The sequence below is a fragment of the Echinops telfairi genome, unplaced genomic scaffold (assembly GCF_000313985.2).
Source record: "Echinops telfairi isolate 266 unplaced genomic scaffold, ASM31398v2 ScPeMD7_655;HRSCAF=1070, whole genome shotgun sequence".
NCBI lineage: Eukaryota > Metazoa > Chordata > Mammalia > Afrosoricida > Tenrecidae > Echinops > Echinops telfairi.
This window is the reverse complement of record NW_022104553.1, coordinates 29,991,270-29,995,574: the sequence shown is the minus strand read 5'-3', so window position 1 is coordinate 29,995,574 and position 4,305 is coordinate 29,991,270. Positions and strand designations below refer to the sequence as shown.

General features: G+C 44.3%; 1 pseudogene; it reads left to right on the top strand.

Annotated features, from left to right (window-relative positions):
* The window catches only part of LOC101649423, an 18,369-nt pseudogene that overhangs the window by 10,385 nt on the left and 3,679 nt on the right, over window positions 1–4,305 (top strand).

Genomic DNA, 4,305 nt, shown 5'->3' with positions numbered 1-4,305 from the left:
GGGGGGAATCATATCCTCGTCAATGAGGGTGGCGCGTGATGGGGACCCAATGCCCATCTCTAGACAACTGGACATACATTGCAGGAGGGTAGTGGGGAGGAGATGGGTCATTTAGGGTTCAATATAGCAATAATGAAACCCACAACCTTCCTCTAGTTCTTAAACACTTCCTCCCCCCAACTACCATGACCCCAATTCTGCCTTGCAGACCTGGTTAGGCCAGAGGATACACAGCGGTACAGATGGGAATTGGAAACGCAGGGAATCTAGGACAGGTGAACCCCTCAGGACCAAGGGTAACAGTGTTGATACCAGGAGGGAAGGGAGTGGGGGATAAAAGGGAGGAATTGATCACAGGGATATGCATATAGCCTCCTCTCTGGGGGACAGGCAGCAGAGGGGTGGGTGAAGGGAGACACCGGGCAGTGTAATATAAGATATAATAATAATTTATAAATTATTAAGGGTTCGTGGGAAGGGAGGGGGAAGGGAAAAAGGAAGATGAGCTGATTCCAGGAACCCAAGAGGAAAGCGAATTTTGGGAATGATGAGGGCAACAGATGTATAGGTGTGCTTTACACAATTGATCTATGTATTGTGATGAATTGTATGAACCCCAATAAAATGATTACAAAAACAAACCAGCCATCGTCCCTGTGTTGCCTGTATGCAGGACAGACAAACCCCTTAGAACTAATAACAAGAGAAGTGATACCAGGAGGAGGGTAGGGGGAAGGTGGGAGGAGAAAGGGGGAACCGATCACAAAGATCAACATAGAACCTGCCCCCCACCCAGGGGAAAGAAAAACAGAAAAGTGGGTAAAGGGAGACAGCAGATGATGTAAGATATGAAAATAATAATTTATAATTTATCAAGGGTTCATGAGGGAGGGAGGGAAAAAAAGAGGAGCTGAAATCAAGGGCTCAAGGAGAAAGAAAATGTTTTGAAAATGATGATGGCCACATATGTACACAAGTGCTTGACACAATGGATTGTGATAAGAGCTGTAAGAGGCCCCCCAAAATAATTTAAAAACAAAACAAAAGCATATTTCTGCCTGACCAAAACGTTTCTTCTGTTGTTTCCTTGTTGGTTCTAGTTCCTTCTTACTATTTGTAGCTCCTTTTAAAAAGTGTTAGCTCGGCCTTTATCTTTCCTTATCTGTGCTTCATTGAATCTCAACCTCTCTCTGTGTCCCACGCTCTCATCTCTAGTTTGCTCTCACTTGGTTCGCTTCTCTTCGCCGCCCCCCCCCCTTTCTATTTATCTCTCCCAGCCCTGGTCTCGCCATCTACCACACGGTATCTGACAGCACCTGCGGCGGCTCTGGGTTGCTCTGTCTCTGGTTCTCTGCAATCGCTCTTGTTCTTCAGCATGCTCGCACCCTTTAGTTCACGTGTCTCCGTTCCTGCCTGGAGATGAGGGTGACGATGGGAGCTGTTCTAAAACACGTTCTCCCTCACTTCCTGTCTCTATGACCACCTCTTCCACCACACATCGCCACCACAGCTGACAGGTGCAAGACCAGTCATGAATGGGTGTAATTGTGGATGGGCGGTGGAAAGAAAGAGTTGGATTGGAAGGAGGAGGTAGAGGGTAGGAGAGTTAAAGAGGAAGCAGCTGAAAGAGGCCGAAAGCTGGGTCTCTTATCCAAGAAAACACATCATAGCAACAGACACAAAACCTGGAAGGTTGCGTTGTGGGAGCCCCCACTATCCCAGAATCTCCCCCATCTTTCTTGGGCATAGGCCGAATGGGTCTATGCAGTCAAATCCTATAATCACAATTCATAGGTTCCCTTAGGGATTCAATTTCTAAGTCTGAGAATCCAGACACATGAGAAGGGTATTAGCATTTGTTTAATAATATGTGTAGATAGGACATAATACCCAGGCATTCCATTTCAGGACAGTAAAGAAGATTTACCCGCCCTTTATTTTTTTCTCTAAGGAAAAGAAAAAGGGCAGAGAAAGGCTTATTTGCCACAAGAAGTGATGTTGAGAGATTGGGCGAAGTGGTGGTCTCTGTATCTTAGACACTTAACACACGTGTGTATACACACACACACACACACACACACACGCATGAATCTGATAAAGCAATACAGAAACTCTTTGGATAATAAATAAAACAACTTGTTGAGTTGATTCTGATATTTTTGAATCTCTGGGGATTCTAAATCTTCCTCTCATTTTCTTTATTTAAAAATAAGACCCCAAAACCACAAGGTCAGCAGTGTGAAACCACCAGCCGCTCCATAGGAGAGAGACGCGGCTTTCTACTCCTGTAATGAGTTACAGTCTCAGAAACACAGAGGGGCAGTTCTACCTTGTCCTATAGGGCCGCTACGAGTTGGTATTTGCTTGAACATACAAGCCAAATGTCAAGTAGTTAAATTGGCTTAGGGTGAGGGGAAAATACTTTAAACAGGAGAGTCCTATTCTGTGAAAGTCCTTAACTATTGATATGTTAAAAACTATCATTTCATTAGTGTTTAATAAAATTTGTAGGCGATAATGGATCAGTTCTCTGTACTTTGAGGTCATTGTAATCTCAAATTTACTTGATGATGCAAGAAGAGAACGTTGTTTCAGAATAAAGTGAGGAATACAAAAACATCTGAAAAGAAAGAAAATGAAACAATAAAACAAACAGAAATACTCAATGGACGCCTTGCTTTGCCATGGGCATAAATATGGATCCCTTCCAGTCAGTGGGCCACGTCACTGTCTTCCAAATTTCCTGGCACACATGAGTGAGTGCTTCCAGTGCATCATCGGCTCGTTAGAACATGTCAATGGTATTCCAGTCGATCTTAAATGTCAATATCTCCTTTTGTGGTCCAGGAGGCTCCTGAATTTCACACGAATCTCTTGGGTTTGTGAGTTGGATAATCTAGGCTCCTGTCCTGGTCAATGGCCTGTGTCCAGGGCTCCAGAAGCTGCTGAAATATATTTTGGAATGTCAGCTCGTCCAGATCTAAATATCTGGAAGTAATTTCGGATGAAGCAATTTCTTCCTTGATGCCACTAACACCCTATACAGGAGCAAACTAAGAAATGTGCACATGGGACCACATAGCTGGGATTATCACAGATAAGCCAACCACAACCAACCCAGATATATGTACCTTCAATATGTGTTTATTGAAGAAGATGATGTGGCGTGTTCCTCAGTAAAAGGCAAGGGATGTAAACACTTCATTCTTCACAGTGAGGTAGGAATTCTTGTTTAGTAAACTTTCTCCCAGATGATTCTGACTGAACAAAGACATATTAGAAAACGTATATATTTACACTTACTGTTTCCCTTGCCGTAAAATGCATGGTAGTGTTAGGTAGCCAGACTAGAGACTAAGTGGGGGACTGTCTCCCCAGATGCCTGCAGAGGGCCACAATGAAGGGGCTCCAGGGAAATCAGGCACCCATTAGACCCCTATGGAAAGACCCAAACTGAGCATGCTCAGACACAAGCCCCCTAGGCCCAGGTGGGAGGTCCACCTGAGCACCTAGACGAGGCCCGGCCACATGACATCACAGAGGTGGGCCTGGAGTCAGCTAGAAGGATCAGCCAATGCCCTCAACCACACCTGAGGAGATTAAAGCAGCCACCGGCAGGCCGGTGGCCTCTTTTACGATTCTCTTGTTCAGCTGCCCGCTGTAAGCGGAGGCACGTGCGCATCTGCACGCTCTCTTGGCCTAGTTTTGCAAGCGTGGTTTCGGGCCCCTATTCCTATACTCTTTCCACGTGGTTTTTCGCGCTCAGCCGTGAACCCCTGTGCAGCTCCCACGTGGTCTTGCACGCTTTCCAGAAACAACGTGACCTTTTTGAGACTATAATACCTGAAACATCCCTTTTCCCCATAAAAGTCGATTGGATGACAAACGAGCTTCTGCCACGTGAATTCTTTCAGCGCAAGCAAGAAGCGAGGTACCCCAATCCAGGAACCCAACATGTGGATACTTATACTTTTTTTTTTAACTTCATAAAATTTAAGTTCATTGAAGAAGAATTTCTTCGGAGTGATCTTTTTTGTTCACTAATCTCCATAGATGTCTTCTTCCATGGCATGTTTCTGTTTGTTCCATTGCTTTACTTAATTTTAAGTTATATCTTTATATGCCTCACTTTATTCTGAAAACAAATTCTCTTCTTACATATTCCGATGAATTTGAGATTACAGTGATCTCAAACTACACAGCCATGGTCCATTCTCTCCTACAAATTTTATTAACCACTAATGAAAAAAATACTATCCTTGGCCAAGAATTATGGCCTCAGAGTCCCTGATCAAGCAGATTCCT